Raw genomic sequence first — 7,558 nt, forward strand, 5'->3', positions numbered from 1 at the left:
TAATAATAATAATAAAATAAAATAAATAAATATTACTGAGTAATAATACTAGAGAAAGAGAGATAGATTCAGCTGAGCCAAAAATTGCGCAATTTATAGAACCTTTTCTGAAAAAGTACCCCATGCGATCGCATGGGATTTGTGCTTCAAGGCCATGCGATCGCATGGCACCCTGGGACAGCTCACAAATTTTTAACTTCTTGTTTGTCGACATAATTTTATATTATATATATAATATATTTAATTTATATAATTAATTATATATTATATTAAATTCACATGCATAGTTGACTTGTAATTTTTTTTCTGATAAGTCGTACGTCATCACTCGACTTATGTCCCGGTTCCGGTTTTTCAAATGTCCTTTCGTACGCTGAGAAAACTTGTATTTTACTTTTTGTGACTCGTACCTTTGTCAAAATATAGCCTTAAATTATCCCTAAACTATACCACTCAAAGTATATCATAAACTTTCGAGTATTTTGGTCATTTACTTCTATAAATCAATGCCTCACTATTTGTTGATATATATATAATAACAAATCATTTTATGACCAAGTTAATATATATTTTCAACATTCATAAACACGTTTTAAATATATGTCGCAAGTTATTCATACAATTAATATTCCAACTTATCATATATATTCAAATAAATATTTAAACCAATAAGTTTAATGTACGGTATTAAACAATTAAAACTTTGTTACGTTTTCAAGTTATAGTATATATATGTATCTATTTACATATAATGGTTCGCGAATCGTTAAGAACAACCGAAGGGTACTTGAATAGTTCAAAAATTTTGAGATTCGGTTTTACAGACTTTGCTTACCGTGTCAGAAACGTTAAATCATTTAAAGATAATGTTTAAATTTGGTCAAAAATTTCCGGGTTGTCACAGTACCTACCCGTTAAAGAAATTTCGTCCCGAAATTTGAGTGAGGTCGTCATGGCTAACAATAAAAATATTTTCATGACGAATATGAGTTGGTAAATAGAATTTTTTTTTCACCATTGAATAATACAGATAAAACAATCCGATTACTCGAAGCGTATGAGAAAAGTTACTGTAATAGAGTGAAATGGAGAATAGAGATTCGTTTTATCTCTTGATGTAGTAACGATTGATTTCTGGAATTTAAGGAATAGAAAATCTTCATAATTTAAATAAGATTTGATTCTTCGGAATTTAAGGAATATAAAATCTTCATAATTTAAATAAGATTTGATTCTTCGGAATTTAAGGAAATTAGGATTTCCTTTGATAAAATGCGTAATCTGCCTCGATTGCTATGTCTGATATTTTGCTATAAATTGACCTCTTCTGTTTCATTTATTTTCACCACTCCTATAATCTTCTTTCTTATTTCATACTTCTTAATAGATTGTGAAAATGCTTAATCCAGTTCTGATTCTTGATATTTTCTTGGCTATCGTATCCTTCATTCTTCTTTTTCATCTACCACCAGAGGAGGTTATTTTCTTCTACTATTACCTTGGGGTTATAGTGTTTTTCATTCTCCCGTGTCTTTATATTGCTATACGCATCGATATACACGGTTTATAATTTCGGGATTGTTTTTGGGCTTTATATTTTCTATTATATTTCAGAGCTTCATGATTTCGTTTTCTCTTCCCGACTTTAAGTCAAGCGAATAATAGTCCAAAATTCGTAGGTATGGATTTTGAAATGAACATAGTTAATGTTCTAAGAAAGAAACGGTAATGGCACAATCTGACTTGTCAAATTACCAGAATATCCGAAAAAGACCGAATCATCAAGAAAAATATTTTCTTGATATGTTTAGAGGTTAAATAGAATGAAAGAGTTATGTAACATGGTTCATGATGAGGGTATGATCTGTGAACCTTTATCACGTTCCATTAGAAACTCAGCATGACTTACTGTAATATAATCACGTTGATCAAGTGTCATTATATTATACTAATTCATGCTTCAGTTCCCAACATTACTTCAAAACATCCATTTTTCGAATTTTTCAGATTTTAGAAACTAAAATAGTTTCTTTTATGATGTAACAAAGATAGCGTGAAGAGATAAATGATTTCAGATAAGAATAGTTATGAAAATATCTTCAGAAATATGGAGGATATTTATAATGGAAGATACGATGATATCTTAGAATTTCTAATATCAGTGGATGATGCGGAAAATCTGTCTGTGAAGGTTTAGAATAAGAAGTAAGGTTCTTACTAATGGTTTCAGCAGACACTGAATCATTTGGATTCTTTGAAGGTAGATTTCGTCTTTGTGATTTGTCCACAGCCTCCTTCATGGTCTGCTCAATCCGTTTTCCAGTTCCAAACCTTCTCTTTTTCTCAGCTTTACCACCATACTATTCTTTATCATCAAACTTTTGACTGTTAAGGTCGTTTACAGTTTTTGCTGCTTCATCAACATTTTTCCAAAATTCGAAGAACTAGTTTCGTAGTTTGGGGTGTTTTTCGGAAACTTCACATTCGAAGTATGTAAGTCCAGGAGGTAGACGTTATATGTACACATATAACTGTTGGCGTAGACGTGCTACAAGATTTCAAAATACTGATTGCTAATTCCCGATAGTTGGTATGTCAATTGCCGTTACAAGATGTGGATGAGTACATGATACGGTTTCAATGAGTATAAGGATTTTTCGGAAGGTCAAAGATCAATGAAGTTGTTGGTAAATTTACTGCTAATGTGGTGGAACATGAAAGGTTCCCCAGTAACAAAAACGTATATATCAAGGTTATTATAAGGCTAATCTGAAAAGTCGAAGTTGACAGGTTGGAAGTGTGGTAAAACTGGATACTTTGAACAGGGATTGCAAGATTATTTTCGGTAATAACGATGCTAAAGGATCTTTCACAGTTTTAAAGTTAAAGTATAGCTTTGAAAGATGTAGAGATCTAAGAATGACGTCACCGGTTCAGAGTTATGGCTTGGATTCTGATACGTCGATATCAGAATATGTGATTGAATTTGTATGAAATGATTGTGTATCATTGTGAAGATAGTGAGTATAGTTAATGATTTTTGAATCAAAATTGAAGAATGTACAGTGTAACATATTAATTGTGAACTTAAATATTTCTCGAGTAGTACCTACCCGTTAAAGATTTCACAATTAATACTTTGTGTAACACCCGCATTTTGGGCCTAGATGAAATGACCATTGAACCCTTGGGTATGGTGTAATTGGTATTTTTAATAATTATATGTTTATAATTATTTGATTGTTTAGTTGAGACCAGTTTGTGACAAGGGTCACAGAACAGGTTCGTTTGTTGAATTTAGACTCCGTTAGGGCCTCCTAACGAAGTACGAAAGATATCAGATAACTGATAAATACCCATGTATTATGGGGTGTGGGTTTATAACCTACTTAAGTAACTAATATCTGGATACTTCCATTCATTTCCCAATTTGTGCAAGAACTAGACCCGTACCTAACTTTCATCATCTCAAAAACCCTAATTGAATCTAAGCTAGAAATTGAATCAAGAGGCTTTAGGAACTGAATCATATCATTCTTATAAGCATTTATCCAGGTTAGCATGCTTGAATTCGTGCTTTAATTTATAGAAATTGGGTTTTGTGTGTAAAATGGGTTTTTGATAATTATGAGCTTGAATCTTCATGATTTGTGTTTGTTATGTTTAATTGATGTTAGAAATAGTTGCTATATAGTTATTATGATCTAATTATGCTGTGAATTGAGTAAGAACTTGTTAAAAATGATGAATTGTGTGTTAGAACTTGAGTTTATGATAAAGTGAGTATTTTGGGATGAATTAATCCCAGATTTTGATTGTAAATGCTAGATTTTGATGTTTATAGTTGGGAAAAGTGTTTATGTATGTTTAGTATGTTTCTTTATGCTTGAATTTGGACTATAAACCTCGAAATTGAGTTTTTTTTGGCTTAAAATCACCAAATCAGCGAAGCTGATGGTGAAGAAGAAGATGCTCGAAAACTCGCTCGAAAACAGTGCTCGAAACTCGCTCGAAAAGAGTGCTCGAGAACCTTCTGCTCGAAAACATGTTACTGCTCGAAAAACTCGAGTTGCTCGAAATCATGTTACTGCTTGAAAAACTCGAGTTGCTCGAAAACATGTTATTGCTCGAAAAACTCGAAATTGCTCGAAAAGCTAGAATTGCTCGAAAAACTCGAAATTGCTCGAAAAGCTCGAATTGCTCGAAAAACTCGAATTTGCTCGAAAACTCGAACTGCTCGAGAACTTTTGCTCGAAAATCTTGTCTGTTATGTGAATATTTCCATAGAATGTAAAGTCGTCTATTAATACTTGGATATAATACTAACTTGAGATATTATGTGGTGATTCACAGGTAATAAACAAAAAGGTGAAGGCTCAGAAAGATTAGATCTCTGAGAACCTTCAGTTGCTGGTAATCGGTGAGTGGGATTATCACTTGGTGTAGTATAGAGTAGCAAGTTGCGCTACTATGTTTATAGTGTTGTTAGTTGCCATGTTTAGTAGTTATGTTGTACAGTTGATCGCAGTTAAGGTTGCTATGCTTTTAGTAGTATTAGTTGCCTGTTGTAGTAGTAGTAGTTGAATGGTTGTCTGTGCACTAGTTGTAGTTGTTGTTGTAGTTGGAACCTTGATCTGTTAGGTTCAGCTCAGAGAGGTCAACCTAGTTGTGGTTAGGTCTAGTTGGCTACTGTTTGTTGAGTATAGTGCTGAATGACGCATCACCTGCGTGTGGATGACTATACTGAGGATTCAGTAGTAAAGACTATCAGTAGACTCTAGCCCGATCAACTAGTAGTCGTGTGCCCGTACAAGCCGCCGATCATCTAGTTGGAGCATAGTTGCCAGTTATTGTATGTTGCTTGTTGTTGTATGTTGTTGCTGTAGGAGTACAAGTTGGTACTGTATGCTAGACCTTTTGATAATTCCATTCACTTAGCCTTGTGCTAACCCCTCACCTCCTCCCTTGCAGGTTTTGGATTTTAGTGCTAGTATGGACGGGAGTTGGGCTGAAGATATGTTTGACAAGACAAACTCTGATGTCTTAACCTTTATAAATATGTAACTAGTTGTTTAACGTAACACCGGTGGTTTGTAATAAGTAACTAGCTAATGATTTGTGATAATCATGTTTGTAATTAACTAAGGGTATTTATGTGAATTAAGATTTCCGCTGTGATTTAAAAAAAAAAAAAATTTGCTGGCGTCACAACTTGGTATCAGAGCATAGGTTTGGCCGCATGCACATTGTGTTGAATGTCATGTTCCCAAACCTTGTGTTGTGTCAAACATATCTGAGGGAACGGGTTAAGTGAATGTAGGGATTACATGAGTTAGTTGATAGGTACTAACCTGTTTTCCACTAAGAGTTTGTGTGAGATGTTGTGGTAGTGCAGATATGGCAGATAATATAGGAAACGCAACTGGTCCGTCAGCCCCCGGAACATTCAGAGCCCCAGATGAAGACGGGTACGTGTCAGAAGAGGATCCATAGGAACAAATAATAGATTTGCAAAGTAAGTTAAAGGAAGCACGTGATCGAATAAGGGAATTAGAACAACGTCAGGTAACCGTGAATCCAAGTGGTAGTGTACCGAATCAGACGATCAGTGGGTATCCGGTGCAGTCAAATAATTATCAGCAAATTGGAAGTACTTTCCAACAACAGCAATGGTTACCACCTCAATATCAGTTTCCTCAACAGTTTCAGATGCCACCTCAGTTTAATCAACAGTTCCCAAATCAGATGTGGGGTCCGTATCAGACGCCGATGTTTCAACAACCAAAGAAATGTACCTTCAAACAGTTTCTGAATTGTAATCCACCAGAGTACTCAGGAAGTTCTAACCCAACGGTAACCCTTAACTGGTTAAGAGAGATAGAAAAGGTTTTTGAGGCCTGTCAGTGCGAACCAGAATTACAGGTTATTTATGCTAGTCGTATGTTGAAAAATAGGGCAATGGTTTGGTGGGATACGGTTATTTCTAGTATACCGAAAGAGCAAGTGAACATGATTACTTGGGAACAATTTTATAGTAAAGTTTGTGAGCAGTATTGTTCGTCTTATGACCTTAATCGAATTAAGACGAAATTTCTGGCAATGAAAATGACACCTCAGATGACGATAGATGAGGTGATTGAGCAGTATATGGATAAATTAAGGTTTGTGCAACAGTGGGTTCCAGATGAGCAGTCCAGAATTCAGCACTTTGTTAATATAATTCTACCAGAGTACAGAACAATGGTTAGGATTGAAATGTCCCGTTCTTATTGATTAAAAACGTTCCATATTAATTGATTTCGTTGCGAGGTTTTGACCTCTATATGAGATGTTTTTCAAAGACTGCATTCATTTTTAAAACAAACCATAACCTTTATTTCATAAATAAAGGTTTAAAAGCTTTACGTAGATTATCAAATAATGATAATCTAAAATATCCTGTTTACACACGACCATTACATAATGGTTTACAATACAAATATGTTACATCGAAATCAGTTTCTTGAATGCAGTTTTTACACAATATCATACAAACATGGACTCCAAATCTTGTCCTTATTTTAGTATGCAACAGCAGAAGCTCTTAGTATTCACCTGAGAATAAACATGCTTTAAACGTCAACAAAAATGTTGGTGAGTTATAGGTTTAACCTATATGTATCAAATCGTAACAATAGACCACAAGATTTCATATTTCAATACACATCCCATACATAGAGATAAAAATCATTCATATGGTGAACACCTGGTAACCGACATTAACAAGATGCATATATATAAGAATATCCCCATCATTCCGGGACACCCTTCAGATATAATATAAATTTCGAAGTACTAAAGCATCCGGTACTTTGGATGGGGTTTGTTAGGCCCAATAGATCTATCTTTAGGATTCGCGTCAATTAGAGTGTCTGTTCCCTAATTCTTAGATTACCAGACTTAATAAAAAGGGGCATATTCGATTTCGATAATTCAACCATAGAATGTAGTTTCACGTACTTGTGTCTATTTTGTAAATCATTTATAAAACCTGCATGTATTCTCATCCCAAAAATATTAGATTTTAAAACTTTCACAGATTTTTACTTCGTCGGGAAGTAAGACTTGGCCACTGGTTGATTCACGAACCTATAACAATATATACATATATATCAAAGTATGTTTAAAATATATTTACAACACTTTTAATATATTTTGATGTTTTAAGTTTATTAAGTCAGCTGTCCTCGTTAGTAACCTACAACTAGTTGTCCACAGTTAGATGTACAGAAATAAATCGATAAATATTATCTTGAATCAATCCACGACCCAGTGTATACGTATCTCAGTATTGATCACAACTCAAACTATATATATTTTGGAATCAACCTCAACCCTGTATAGCTAACTCCAACATTCACATATAGAGTGTCTATGGTTGTTCCGAAATATATATAGATGTGTCGACATGATAGGTCGAAACATTGTATACGTGTCTATGGTATCTCAAGATTACATAATATACAATACAATTTGATTAAGTTATAGTTGGAATAGATTTGTTACCAATTTTCACGTA

Source organism: Rutidosis leptorrhynchoides, chromosome 9, assembly GCF_046630445.1.
Source record: "Rutidosis leptorrhynchoides isolate AG116_Rl617_1_P2 chromosome 9, CSIRO_AGI_Rlap_v1, whole genome shotgun sequence".
Classification (NCBI taxonomy): Eukaryota; Viridiplantae; Streptophyta; class Magnoliopsida; order Asterales; family Asteraceae; genus Rutidosis; species Rutidosis leptorrhynchoides.